We start from the raw sequence: 15,634 nt of genomic DNA, 5'->3' as shown, positions 1-15,634 counted from the left end.
TGCAGTCACAGGTGGTGGACTTTTCCACAATACCCTTAAAAAACACGACAGTTCCCCAACCGTTTATTCCCCCTCTTTACGAGACAATTTGCATAAACTTTTATGACTTTCATCGTGTTTAAAACATTACCTTCAGCTGCAGCCCTTTAAATTTAAACGGGGGTGATTAAACGTGACGTCGTTTCTGTGACGCAATAAATAATTGCACGAGGAAAAAACACACACCTGACGGGGTTAACAGATGGAACAGAAACTACACTTTTACTGACCATTGTGCGTTATATATATTTATTTAGGTTCACCTTATAATAAAAAAAAATCGAGGGGATATATATACCACAGTACGATGCTGCCATCTAGCGACAGGATACAGGTATAGTTTTTAGACTAAAAACGTTACAAAATCCATCCTTGTTTACCATTTCATACACGTTTATTGATGCGAAATGTTCAGAAAGGTGAGTGTGAGTCAACCTGAAGAGAAATATAAATGACGAGTGTGCTGTGTTCAGAAAAAAACTAAGCAACTTGTGACATATTTTATCGTTAAAAAGTAGTGTTTTTATTTAAACACGCTGCAATAGCGAAATTTGAATATTGAAATATATGGATATTAACCTATAAATATTAATAAAAGTGAGACAACGCCGCAGAATAATAGTCACATGCTCATTAACATGGAAAATTCCAACACTGAATGACGTAATCAGACGACCTTACCATGTATTACTCTTGTCCACTGATAAATGCAGAAATATTTTCTTTTGGCAAAGACACATTGTTTCAATGAAAACAGCTACAACTGACGGCAGATGCAGATTGTTAGTATTATAACTGTGACAATAAGGTTAATATGACACTTGTATTATAAAGTTTATTCAAACATAGACAAGCCTGACGCCCTGTGGTGGTATGTGGTAGTGAAATAGCAACAGTTAATGTTGGTTTAAAAGTAGCTCGTTTTTTAGAGCATTTCTTTCCCATTAACCAGTATATTGTTTTAAAACTGCTAAATCGGGATTGTAAATGTTTTAGGGTTTTTTATAATTATATCATCCGTATGTCCGTTAGCTTTAACACTCACTACTTCTACTGTAATCATTTGACAGAGGAGTGGGTCTCTGGTGTAAGATTAACTGTGGTAAAAAAAAATAAAGTCTTCTTACTCATGTGACTGTGATAGCTAATTAATGGATGACTGTAGAAATTAGACTGCTGGTTAGGCTCTACATCATGGCGTCTATTTATAGAAGGGCCTTAGGAGGTCAGTGTGGAAGCAGCAAAGAAAAAAACGGATGGAAAACAAACTGAAGCAACAAATCAAAATAATTTAATAACCTGTTTCTGTTCATATATAACGCCGTAAATTAATTTAAAAAAAAATAACAAAATGATGGATTCTCATGTTTCATGAAACTGTCTTTATTTAAAAAACAATGCTTTTTTACCTCATTTTTCCATCTTTATTGTAAACATGTCTATTCTAAACAGTCAGCAGAATATTTTTAAAAATGTGTCCTTTTGTTTTCTTGTGGAAAAGACCATCAATGTGTGTCACTTCCAGCCAGTTCAAGTAAACAACCTTCTCTCAGCCTCTGCTGCAGTTCACTACAGCTGAGTGTAGGATGTTTACACCAACTGAGTCTGTTACCGAGGACGCAGGCGATGAAGGTACGGTGTCGTCAAAGGGTCGTGGACATCAATACGAGCAGATCCAAAAAAAAAACAAAAAAAAAAAAAATCAGAGAGCACACATTTGTCCGGTGCAGTGAGGCTGGAGGTCAGTCGGAGGCAGCAAACATCAGACTGAAAGCCCTACAGATAGACAGCTTCCAGTCGGGGATGTTTACAGCCTCAAACTACCTGAGGGCCGCAGGTTACGGTCAACGAGTAATGAAGAAACTGAAGTCTGACGTTCGGAAAAGCTGAGACGTACTTTGTCAAGTAGTCAAGATGTGGGCGTTTACCTGCAGGTGTCAACTTTATAGGGGCAGGTGACAGTTGGAAACACAAACAAAACATAATCACACGCAGTTGACAAGGTCACACATTGACTATTTGAGGAAGCCGACGATGACTTCAGAGAATCCATTCTTTGGGAACATTCTCCGGAGTCTCCTTCAACCTTGGGAAAACACCAGACGTCCTAATCAGCACCTGGGAACATGTGTATATAAGACACAGGTCAAAAAGGACATTTCTTTGTATGCACTTCCCTAGGCTGTCCATCGCTGACGGAAGAAGGAGAATTGAAACACACGCACACACTGTTGCCCTTGTGGGATAAGTCAGTGTGATGACAGTGGGAGAACCTGGTATAAGTGGCTTAGCATACTGATGTTGAGGCAGCCGCACAGTTACGACACACCAAGGTGATTAACTGGGAGCTGACTCTTTCTGTTATGTCTGTTTATTCACATAAACAGCAACGACTGCCATGTGTTCTCAGGCATTACAAGTCAGGTTAACCAACTTTTTCTGTATCCAGACCTTGAGCTTGAGTGCTTTGCAAACATTAACCTTGATGTGTCACATCAAGTCAAACAAGGGTTTAAAAGTGCACTCAGGTGCCACGCTGTGGTGACGTGCCCGCTTTTTGGACAGTGTGTAGCATAAAAATAACGGTGCAGACCTGTGAGTGAAGTCTCTTTAAAACACTGTTACTTTGTAACAAGGCCAGCTACAATGTCCTGTCCTGGCAACACAGCAACACTGGCAAAAAAGCTCAGTAACCTGGAGAAAACCCCCCAGTAATGCGCGATACACGCTTCAAATGAACATGCGAAACGTCAGGAGTAACTTTTCCTTGTTGTGTTGCTGATAATGTAATATACTAACTGTTAGCACCAGAGGCTGTTAGCCAGAGAGCTGAGCTACTGTTAGCCCCCTGCTACAGTTAGCCGCCGTTAGCTCCAGTGTGACCCTCACCTTCTGCTGTCTGACGTTCACTTACCGCACACTTAAACGCCGATTCTCGCACGGCATGACGTCCACGAGCTGTGCCGTGTGGAGTTTGGCCGGATTTGCCCGTGTTTTTGCTCTCTTCTGAACAGCCCGTTAAGTTTCCTTCCGTTTTCATTCACTTGTCTTTATTTTGACCTTTGGTTACTCGACACCAACATTGACGTCACTGTCATAGCAACCCAGCTCCGCCCACTCCGGTGCCTCTGGACACAGAGGGCAATAATTGCATTTACATTTTCCACATTTAGTCGTAAACTTATGCCCTTGAGCAGCTTCCGACAGCAAATGCACTGCTACTACATTTTTTTTAAATAAATATGCATGCAGCTAAACTATTCACCTCTCTCTTTATACATTTATATATAAATTTAATTTATTTTCAAGTACATTCAAGTATTATAATTAAAACATCGTTTTTAAAAACAACAAAACGCAGTAAAAAATATTTCCCATTATAAAAAAGAATGGCTGGTGTTTATTAGTATTGTCTCTGCAATGGACATGAATGAACATTTAGGTGAGCATATTTATAATTTTGTACAGTGCTAGTGATATACTTTAAGGTCTTTGGGGGGTTTCTTTGTATACACACGTATGCATATATACGTATCTTTTAACAAAGCTTTACCTGAGGGGAATGTTCCGTGAAACCAGATAAAGTTGTGTCATCTGTGAGTAACCAGCTGACGCTCAGTGCTCATTCTCATCTCACTGCCATGTCATCTGACTCAAAACCAACTTTGGCAAATACCTCCAAGCTCTCTGATCATGCTCCAGCTCATGTGTTCTGCTTGGAGCAGTCCCGGTCTTTCTACTAGTTTAGTACTTCTTCAAATTACATATTTGAAACAAAATGAGCCAATTTTTAATTAAAGTCAAACATAGAGTACTGTACCACTCCTATTCTAGAAACACTGTCTATATAATCTACATACTACTTTAAATACTTTCATTATTTCTTTATTGTTTTCCTCTCCTAATATCACTGAGTGTCTGTGAGGAAGATCACACTGCCTTGCTCAAGTACACGTCGAGTCTCTGACAGCAAGACAGGCAGCTGAACCCCTAAAGGTTATGAGAAAAATGCAGGGAAATAACCTAATAACTTTATCGCTCAAACTGTTATGACCAATTTTGTCCACACGAGGTCAGTCTTGTCGTATCTTTGCATTTATTTTATTAACCATTAACCAAAAAGTTATCTTTAAACGCGCCTTTCTACACGCATTAGTGTTCCAACGCTGAAATGCCTTTGATAATGTTTTTTTTTTTTTTTTTTTACCCTACATGAAAATGTTAAGGTGGCTCCCCAAATGGAAATTCTTGAATTCAAGGTCATAATGATATTCATTAGGGTTCCGTGGAACTCCTGTAGCCTTCAGTATTCAACACAGCTGAAGATTTCTTAATAATTGATATAACATATCTCAGTTATTTCTCATGAAAGGCCGGGCTGAAGAAAATCCATCTATAACCTAACCAGGGAAATTGATTCCCTTGTCATTCTGTGTGGTCTGAAATTGCCCAGAGCTATTATGAGAGAGACTGATTTTCTCTGTGCACTGTAGTGGAACATTCTCTCCTTGTACAGCTTTTTTTGAGATGTGAACAGATTCATAAGCGAGAGAGAGAAAGAGAGAGGGAGAGAGAGAGAGCGGTGCTAAGGAGCTGTGTTGTCACGTGACTCCTGGCAGATTTCCTAAACATGTTAAGCTCTGTGAGGCATGTTGTCTCTGATAAAAGATGAAATAATATTTAACAGTGCAGTGGAGCAGAGTGCCTGTAAACACGTGCAGTCCAGCAGTGTTGTCTATTCTTGAGACCAAAAACCGCCTCAGAACAAGATCACAGGATTCCAAAAATTCCTAATAATTAAAAATGCATATTATTGAACATAGTAGAATAAGTACTGTTTATAATATATTGGATTGGGTTTTCAGACTAATTTTATTCTATCACAAAAAAAGAGCAAAGCAAAATAACCGTTCACAATGATTAAAAAATATTTGGGGATCGACAAATAAATGTAATGTATTTTACATTAATATTTTCAGCGATTAATTTAGTATTCACAAATACAAGCCCCCTACTGGTCATCATCCCTGATCCTGTACAGCGTGGCCTTCCACTGACACACTCGTCGTTTCCTACTTCACAATACATCACACTCGTCCTCAAATGTTCCGTTCCCGTCGCTCGACTTTGGTTTTATGACAAGCAGTGACAGTAAAGTACTACGCTGACGTTCGCAGTATTCTCCCCTGAGGTAAAGAACCCGTTCTCTGAAACAGTGGCAGAACTCGATGCCCAGGCTGCTCCTCCGCCTGCTGTCCTGGGCCATTCATCCTCTGTGTTAAGTAAAGCAGGAGCTACTTATGTTATTTCACTCCATCAATAGCAAATACATTAACAGTATCTAGTCGCTGCAAGCACACTATTAATTTACCACGACCTGTCCCTACAGGGGCAAAATGATTGTTGGAGGCAACAAGGTATATCCGCTTACCCCTCCCTAGGAGACGGTGTCGCTGCTGGAGGGATCAATGTCCACCGAGTACGGAGGAAGACAGGGCAGGCAGGCAGGCGGCCAAGCAGCCGGGTGGAGGAAGCCCTCGACCTGAGCTCGAGTGACGCTGTCACCTAAGAGGTCCCAGCAGGCCTCGCAGAGACAGAGAGGGATGTGCCGCCTGATGCTGGAGCCATGTCCTTTCACAGAGAAACATGGGTCATCGTCCCTCAAAGGTTGAAGAGGGCAAGGGTAATAGATATCGCTAGCTCGGGTTTGTGACAGGAAGGATCCAGGCAGATGCTAACAGTTAACTGTCGCTCAGACGTCATTTAATGGCTTATTTATAGTTCTTATATTTTGTAAAAATTATAATACATACAGGAAGTTATTTTCTTTGTGATGAGTCAAATAAGAAAGATATATATGTAAATAAACAATCGCAAAAGAGTTAAACTACTTTGTGGTTGTTCATGTACATACAGTACATGTGAGTGTGTACTGTGGTGGAAATACTACATTCTGAATGCTCCTCATGACTCTTCTGGCCTCAGTTCAGATTGAAGGTCTAACTCATGGGTGTCAAACCCAAGGCCCGCGGGCCAAAAACGACCCGTAAGTGTGTTCAATCCGGCCCGCTTGATAAAGTCTCAGCATGTTGTGCAGTGGACAGCCGGAACGTGAGACAAAGCTCTGGAGGAAACGGATTTGACGGTGAAATCTCAGACAAGCAGGAAATTGCGTCTTTGATCAGTCCAATCACGAGGGACGACTCGGTCATGTCAAAATCATGGCTCAGGGAGTGTGTTCTGCACGCAGAGAGCAAACCGTGAATCAAAGGGAGAGGAGGCTCTCAGCTGTGTTGATGGGCGCAGTCAAACTCGATGCCATTTCATGGTAATCAATTTGGATTCTTTTATCTCCCCCGCTCGCTCAGCTGCTTTACTTCAAATCCTTCCCAACGCTTCTTTCCTGAAAAGTCACAATTCCCCTTCCCCACCGTGGGGCTCCCCGACTCGGGCCGTCTGGAGATGCTCCTGCACTTATCTTCTCCGTTGCTCCGCAGCGGCTTGAAATCCAGTGTGTGAAATGATATTTGAAGTGATTAAAGCCAGTCATTCAGCAGAGCTGACAGTTCAAATGCTGAGCATAAACCGCTTGTCCGGCTCTGATTGCCAGACAGGCATCCTGACAGTTGCCAGAGGAGTGGAAAAAAAAAAAACAAAAAAAAACGGGAGCACGCTCTCTGCTTTCACTCACCAAGACGCTGATGGTTTGATTGATCATGGTGGAAAAGGGAAGAGAGGGAGACGGAGCGAGACAGTAACAACTCTATGAAGCTTAATTGTTATTATACTTTTATATATTTTTCTTGCTATTTTTTCCTTGTTAAAAATCCCATAATTTGAATTACTAACAAGAACAGGTGTGAGACCCATACATCTACATGCTGTTATTAGTCTTTCTCTTCCAGAAATATACAGAAAATAAGCCTTCTGTCATAATTAGAAATGACAGTTCACCTTGATTAATTGTGATAAAATATGATTAATTGCAATTGTGAATAATCAAGATTTCACCTTGATTAATTGTGATAAAATATTATTAATTGCAATTGTGATTAATCAAGATTGATCTACAGCTACCTTTTGTTTGATCAGATTAAACATTTCAATCAATAACGTCCTGGGGATTTCTGAAAGAAAGTCTTTATAAAAAAATTCCCTGTCACCGTCTCCCAATGTGTTATTCATTTAGTCACAATTTCGTCCAATCAGGTGAGACTTCAGTCACAAGAGAGCTGTCAGTCAACCACTTAAGGTTTTTAATTAACCCTGTTATGACTGTTATGCACTGATTTAGTGATAGTCGTATTTAGTGGTAAATGACTCTCTCTCTCTGCTTGACTGACAGAAGGAGTCACTCCTGGTGTCACATGCAACTCCTTCTTTGTTTTCACTGACAGTCATTTAAATATTACTCTCACAGTTGAAGACGGCAGGGAGTTAATGAACCGGCAGGTCATTCCGTGCTGGATAAAAACCACAGTTGTTAAAAAGTCCAACAACCTGCTCTTCCTCGAAACTTTTGAGGCGATGAATAAAACCCGAAACCGAAAACTGCGGCTCCACCATGTCTGGTGTTTTTGTAAAGATTCCCATACGATTTGCCCTGCGTACGATGGGATGTATATCTGACATTTGCTGACACCTTTACACTTGTGTATATGAGGATCCATTTCAACACTAAATACCCCTCTCTACCACCTGGGTGGAAAAGAAAAGTGGTTTCCTTCTGCGCTCTCTGACAGATCTTGGAAATCCAACGCTGTCAAGCGATCTTTCCCCTTTTACCCACAGGCCCGAGCGCCTGTTGTGAACGTTTCTGCTTTAAAAGATAATTATCATTCCCCCACAATCTCCGCCTTTGTTAGCTGCCACTCAGCGCTGCTCCCCGTGTAATAAGCCGCTCTCATCCAGCTGCTGACAGGGATGTTTCCCACCAGCACGTGGACGAACGCTACACAATCACACCGACTGTTTGCCGCTTGGAAGAGAGCCAATTACCTGTCTTTCACCTGCGGCACCTCTGTCTGTTCTCTCTCTGTCATTTAAAAAGAGGCTAATGGAGGTTCATCTCCGCAGCAGCCTTTGTCAGTTTGGCATGTGTTGTTGTTTTTTTTTTCTACAATTCCTCAACCACATTTCCTTGAAAATGACAGATTAGCAGTCCAAACAGCTCTGGAGGAGTGGGATTATAATCTAGTCCTTTCTGAGTTGGTTCTAATAAAGATTAGTTTTCTTCAAATTTCACTTTAAAACCTAACATTTTCACATCAAAGTGTGTGTGTAATTGCCCTCCGGGACATAAAACGCACTTCACAGAAGCCGGAGCCCCGTTCATAGGCGAGGACGGGGCTTTAATTGAATAAATGGTTCTTTCTTCTTTTATCATTATCCACGACCGTTAAAAACCATTTGATCTTACTGTGCCACCAACCCTTACACATGCGCTCAGTTTGTGCCGCCTTCACAGGAAATTAAACTTCTCTGTTTCCAAATTTACTGCGGGCTCTTTGTCAACGCAGAATAACTCCTTAAAATTTAAATAAATAAATGAATACATTTACACATTCGATTTAGTATGTTTTCTTAAATTTCTGAAATGATAAAACGTTTTTAATTATATTGATTTTTTAAAGAAATGCCAATTAACTTTTATGCACTCGGATTCTTTATTTAAAAATAGACAGTCTTGATGAAATTTTTTTCTGATGGGAGTTTGAATGTCATGCACATGGAAAACTGTCACTGTTTACGTGTCATCGGTCAGAATGTTTTTAATATAATTTTAGTGTTGTTGCTGTACAAACTTAACATACTTCCTAAACTCCAAAAAAATGTTGTTGTTTGCGTATTAAAAAAATCCCAGTGATTACAGAGACCGGAAGCGTTATTTCCCAACTTGATACGCTCACTTACCTTCTCTAACCCTGTGCTGCTAAATAATAAATTGCATGTAATGAATTTCCTTAGCTTGATATAAATGCACTGTAGAGCTCTCAGCCGGATCAGTGTGCAGTAAGTGACTCCATAAAATGAGTCGACAGCTTAGTGTTTGATGGGTATCGACATTTGTGGGGATCGAACCAACGACCTTCCTGTCACGTCCAGTTACAGGATGAACTCTTGAACCACTCGACCGCCCCGTCCACTTAAAAGAAATCTGGGCGGCGAATATTGTAATCCATATTCGGTCTCCTGAGGCTACAGTCTGCTTTTACCAAGTGACTTCTCTCATTATGGATCACATTTTTCCCGGACGCGGTGCGTTTGGTGTGTGTTCGTACATGGGGCAGCTTTCTGATTAACTACTACGGTTTTTTTTTTCCCTGAGAATCATAAATAGTTACTCAGTGATGTGTTGTGTGTGTGACCTCCTGGTAATGGACATTTATGACTGTAGGTGTGAAGCAAATACAAACTTAATTAAGTGTGAGATTCACAGTCATATCCTGTGAGATCATGAAGCTGTTCTTCAAAAGTGAATGAATATTTCATCCTAAATCAGTTACAAACACATTGACTTGGAAGGTAATAAAATCACTTCCTGCCACAGTGGCAGACTGTACAGTGATCTACAAACCCGCCTGCCCTTCTTGACCCGAGCCTGCCTGGGATTTGTAGACTGGTTGGTATCAAACCTGGAACCTTCTGGTGGCAGTAGAGTACACTTATATATATATTAAAGACATAAAACTGATGTCATTACACAAAAAGACCATGGATAGAAAATGGCTCTTACCATGTGGTGGAACCTGGGTATTACAAGTTTCAGCTAGCTTGCTTAAAAAAATTTAAAAATTTAAAAAATTAAAAAAATTAAAAAAATTAAAAAAATTAAAAAAATTAAGAAAATTTAAAAAATTAAAAAATTAAGAAAATTTAAAAAAATTAAAAATAATATATGAATAAATATGGAATATTAAATGTAATATTTTTATGAATTAATAATATTTTTAAATAGTATTTTTAACATAAATGTTCAATTAAATATCAAATCAATTTGATATTAATTACATAAATTTGCAACATTCTTGTTTTCCATGACAACATTCGTAATTCCTAATAAACAATTAGTAATCAAAAGCAAAGGAGCTCATTCATAACAACACCTTCAATGTCAACATTACGACATACAGACCTGCTGTGCCTGACACATCGTGTCTGTGCCCGTGTCTGTTGGTGTGTTTCTGCAGAAGTGCCGAGAAATCATGGCAACAATTCAATCTAATCGTTAAGATAATTCAGTAATTAAAGCAATCAGTGGAATCACGCTCAGATTCAGGCTACCTGAAAATCCCTGAGACGGCGAGGCCGCACCGAGCGGCGTTTAAAAGAGAGAGTACTGAAGAATATCAGAGCAGAGCTCGGGGCGGCGCGGCGGCTGCTGATGCTATCATAGTGTCATTGTTCTGGTGCTTAATTGCTGTGGCTAATGATGAGAAATGAAATCACCCACTGAAGACCAACACGCCTCCCACGGAGTAATTGCTGCGGTTGACCTTGTCTCTCTTTGCTGGTATGCAAATGCCCCGATGATAACTGTCGGTACACACTGAGTCACGGCGTATTATTGTTTACTTCAAACTGCTTCATTAAGCTCTTACTTATTAAGACAAACAAACAAACGACAACAGCCTGTAGCTCATATTTTCAGCCGCAGTTAAAGCCACGGAGCGTTGACGTGGTTATCGTCAGTCAGGTGTGGATACAGAGTACTGCACTGAACACTGACAGAGTACTACAGTAAGCTTTGTACGTGGAATGTCGTATATGGATGTTTTTGTATTGTGCTGTAACTGTAATATACTTATTTGTTTCGATTTTTTTTTTTTTAGATTTTTTTTAACAATTACCAATTCGGTATCCTAATACTTATCAGTTGTCCTAGTAACATTTTTTTTTCCAGAATTTTTTTCAAAATTTTTTTTATATACACATACAACATAAATAGTACTAGGAACTACGAACAACATGCAGTAAACAGCAGTGACTGATGTGCCGTTGTACACTGACTGTGTCCTGTTCTTCTATTTTTTTTGTTTTGTTTTTTTTTACAGAAAATTAAGTTCTTTTTTCCCTCTTCACTAAAAAAGACCAACATTTCTCAAAGACAAATTTGACTTTTGAAACATCCCCCACTGTCAACCTGGTAGTTCTAGTTGTCAAACTTTATTTGTCTAAAAATCATCAGGAAAAAGCTCATATTGACCATCACCACAATACCTGCAGCTGAACCACCCCCCCTCCCCCCACCCACCAACGCTGGATTCTGTGTGTGTGTGTGTGTTTGTGTGTGGGTATTGACCTTGGGAGCCCTGCTGGGTGCCATTGATTTGTTTACCTGTGCGGTGCTGACAGTTTCTTATTAGGTTTCTTTTGCACAACACTTCCAGGAGAGGAGGACCAAAGTGTGCACTTCACAGCCAATGATGCATGATCAATGTACCTGATAGATTGGTGCTGGCAATATAATTCCGTTGAATGGCTGTTTAATGGATGCGAAGCCTCCGTTTAATAGCCACAATAGGGTGCCTTCTGTGACTAAGGCAGTGGCGCCGCATGAGGGAGAGAAAAAAAAAAAAATCTTTACAGGCAAAAGTTACTGCTGAAGCCGCAGCATTTTATATAAATAATAAAAAAAAAAAGATATTGGCAGAATTTGAATAAATACAACTCAGAAAATGTCTGTAAACACAACACGATTAGTGCGAGTGTAATTGCAAACATAAGGACATTAGGGAGCGTTGCTTCAGTATTTATAGGCAGCGTGTGATGCTCATTTCATTTCTTTTTTTTTTTCACAAACGCCTCAAAACTTTATCAGGAATGGAAGCATTTTGAAGGTCTATAATGATGCTCGTAGCTCGCTAACCTCCGCGGTGCTTATTTGCAACTCAGTCTGGTGGAAAAAAAAAAAAAAAAGTCTTTCTCTTGGCTTCTTTTAAGGGCGGCGGCGTTGACGCCACGACCCTCATGTTTGATCCATTGCGCATGCGGTCGAAAACCGAGCGGAGACAGAGCTCCCTGCCTCGCCATCCAGTGCGGCCCACGTATCCATGTGACACGAGGCGACACGGCAATCAACCTGCACACGGGTCGGAGTCTAATTACTTTTCAAGTGACAAGACCCCTGTCTAAACCGGGGAGCGTATGAGCTGTGAAAAGCACTTTATTTGAAATCAGTTAGCATTCACGTCAGGTCTCTGGGAAACATGCGTTCCTTTTTCAACGGAGAGACATTTGTTTTAAAAAGAAAAACCAAGCGGTTTGCAGTGTCACTAGCATGGGTGCAGGTAGCACAGGAGATCCCCAGATATTTTCTAGTTGTTGTCATTCTCCTAATGACCAAAACTCCACTCCGTCACTGGAATGGCCTGCTGTTCTTCATTCTTTACACCCGACAGACTCTACTTTTCTTAGGGGTCTGATTGCGGCCGAGCTGCCGCCCCGGTGGCTGTCAGCAGCTAGCTGATGATGATTTTCGCCGCGACTGATGTACGACAGTCACTCCAGATGTTTGCGTCCGTGTCTGCGACAATGTGAGCTTCTCGTTCGTGGAGACGCGCGGGGAGCAACAGATGGCAAGCAATATCTATAAATAAGTCACTCTCCTGAATAGGGGATTAGTTCATCTGAGCTGCTTTTTAAATGGTCACAGGGAGAGATTAAAAAGTAGGCTGATTCATAATGCATTTCCTGTTGCACTGAATCATGCAGAAACAAGACCCCGACGACAAGTCCTGGAGGTACAAAGATATACGCAATATATATGTGTGTGTGTGTTCGTGTGTGTTTATGGAGGAATCAAAAGTTGATAAATAAACATGAGTCCGTCTTGGTTTTAGCCTGTGGCTCCTATTTCTCTAAGTTGTCGAAATAGTGGAAAAGAGACGGAAAGGAAAAAAAAAAAGAAAAATCTCAATTATATAACCAGCGCTGATCAGCCTACAGATAGCCGCCCACCTGAGGCAACCTCAACGTCCTCCACAAATATTGACAGAAATCTTATCTTTTTCCCTTATTTTTTTTTCAAACAGCTATAAAGCTGTCAAAAAACGCCGGCTATCTGGTTTCAACTTTGAAAAAAACATAGTCTTCTCACTGAGGGCTTTTTTTCCGATCGATGTAAATAAGTTAGCTAAACTGCACTTAACACGTCCACATGCTGCATTCATACATTAGTCATACGTGTGTTTCCCTCATTAGTACATGATGAAAACGAACACACTACAGTGTCATTTCAATATTTAAATAGAGAAGGGATGAGGAAGAGCGAGGAGAGGGAGTGAAAGAGAGAGGGCAAAAAACCTTCAAGTAAACATTAGCCAATGAGGACATCCGTATATTCCAGGAAATGCAAGTCACTGGACGTCAGACAAAGTGGATTTTTTTTTTTTTTTGACCGTATCTTCAGACGTCTACCATCTGGACCCCGTATCTTGATGCGACCGACGCTCCGTCGTCTCGCGTTTTAAGAAACAGGACACTCAGGTCGGCTTCAGAAAAACAAACAAGCGTTTCTAATTTAATGAATTCACAAACATGTCCCAGAGACGAGGAGAGCACATGTGGCCTGTGTGAAGGTGAATGGATTTTCTCCCATAAATTGACAGGTTGTCCTAAAAAGTGAAAAGCCAAGCGGCAAGAATCGATGGCTTAACTAAATAGACGGGGGATAATGACACGGCCTCCTGAGACGTTCGAGTAACAAGGCCGACTTATCATGTATTTCCTATAGGCTCCAGACCGAGGCACAAATACACTACAAAGGCTGATTCTCTGCATCAAGGAAACCTCGATTTGATCCTATTGTCTTCTCTTATTCACTGCTTGGTCTGCGTCTCTTTGTCTGAGGTCACACGGGGGTCTGCACAGTGTGTTTGTACACTTTATATAATTACACGTGAGAAAAATCTGTGCCGAGCAGCTTTGCCCTCAGTCTGTTCAGTGACTCATCGGAATCTTTTGCATAAGTTTCATTTATAGAGATGCACATAATACACATAAGAATAAATATACCACTCAGTATGGTTCACAACATGTCCCACTGTAATTATTTAATTATATAAAATACAATATTTTTTTGTTTTTTTTTAACCTTTATGCCATTAAAATGTACACTAAAGTCATGGTAAAAATACAACATCTCACCTGATTTTTTTTTAAATTTTATTTTGCTGTATATGAAACATTTGAACTCCAGGCGATCCCTCATAGGGGTTGCAGTCCCAATATTGAGAAACGCAGGTTTGAAATATTACGTGAGTGAATTTTAAAACCAATAGCGCCATTAAAAAAAACAAAAAAAAACAATGATACAAACTTGGCAAAAGCAGCCGCTGCAGAGGTGATGAAGCCCAGAGGAGCCATAACAGTCAGATCATATGGGTTTGTTTGGGAAGGAAGTGAAGTTTATTTACACGGCATATAAGAGACAACTGTTGTCGTCCAAGGTGTCGTACAAAGTGAGCACCGTCCAATAAAACAGCGATAAAGCAGTCATATTCTAGATGTGGCATAAAATATATATATAAAAAAGAGAAACTGTACACCAGGAAACAATAAAACCAATGTATAAAACCACAAACCGGTGACAACAGATGGGTTTTCAGGAGTGATTTATAGTTTTGGGCAACAAGGAGTTTTAGGAATTTAGAAGTTTTAAGCATTGGAAATGTTAAAAATTTTGAGTTTTGAAAGTCTTGACCATTAGGTGGCTCCACAAAGAAAACAAAAACACGTCACTGGTAACTTTTTAATTTTTTTTTTTTTTTTTTTTTTTACATCATCAAGCTTTGTAGATTAATATGAAAACACATCACGGCACAAGGCGAGGCAAAGTTATTGTTAAGGGGGCACAAAAGCAGATGAATCAACACTTTGGCAGATAATTCAAAACTCCCAAAGTGTAGATCCGTCTGCTTCAAAAACTCCTGTGCGCCCCTTCTTGATTAATTTGCCGGGCAAACAATAACTCAGCCACAGGCGCTGTTTGTAATTTATTAAATGAAAAATGGTGCAACGAGATGGTATTTTCCAATTTTAAGGTTGTTTTTTTTATTATTATTCAACTTGTTTATGTATAGTATGTAACAGTTGTTGTTCTCTTTGTTACAATTTCTGTCTGAAAGTTGTGGTGTCAAATGTATATATATATTAAAGAGTACACAAGAAAAACATTATTTATTATTTAATATGAGGTAATTTCATATGAAAATAGAGCACTGAACATATATTGGAAGAATATTAAACATAAACAATGCATATTTGGCTTCAATTTCCACCATGATCTTTGAGAATGTATGAATAAATATACATTTGGTCTCTGTAACAACAACATGGTTTTAAACATATTATCATTTCAATCAACATTCTGATTGGCTTTTATCAAGTCAAAAGTGTCTAATCCTCTCGGATCTTTCCTGATCACGAACCCTTAACAACAGTGTGGTAATGATTGAAGAGGTTCAGCACCGCGGCCAGCTCCGACGGCTTCGCTCCGCCCCTTGCGCCGCCGCCTGCGTCTGGCTGGCGGCGGCGTCCAATAGCTGCGGCAGCCCGGGGGGAGGCCGGGGTAGGAAGCAGTGGGGGGGGCTCC

At 40.2% G+C, this 15,634-nt stretch overlaps 1 long non-coding RNA gene across 1 annotated transcript; it reads right to left on the bottom strand.

The window, feature by feature from the left end:
- Positions 1-1,406: 1,406 nt before the first annotated feature.
- LOC112488504 (uncharacterized) lies at positions 1,407-3,170 on the bottom strand. Its single transcript, XR_003052616.1, has 2 exons — positions 2,954-3,170; positions 1,407-2,157 (listed from the first exon to the last, which is right to left on the bottom strand). It is a non-coding gene; the product is annotated as an uncharacterized LOC112488504 (long non-coding RNA).
- Positions 3,171-15,634: the final 12,464 nt, after the last annotated feature.

The sequence above is a fragment of the Cynoglossus semilaevis genome, chromosome 18 (genome assembly GCF_000523025.1).
Source record: "Cynoglossus semilaevis isolate Cse_v1.0 chromosome 18, Cse_v1.0, whole genome shotgun sequence".
NCBI lineage: Eukaryota > Metazoa > Chordata > Actinopteri > Pleuronectiformes > Cynoglossidae > Cynoglossus > Cynoglossus semilaevis.
Note: the sequence above shows the minus strand (reverse complement) of the source record. Positions and strands in the feature narration are given on the sequence as shown.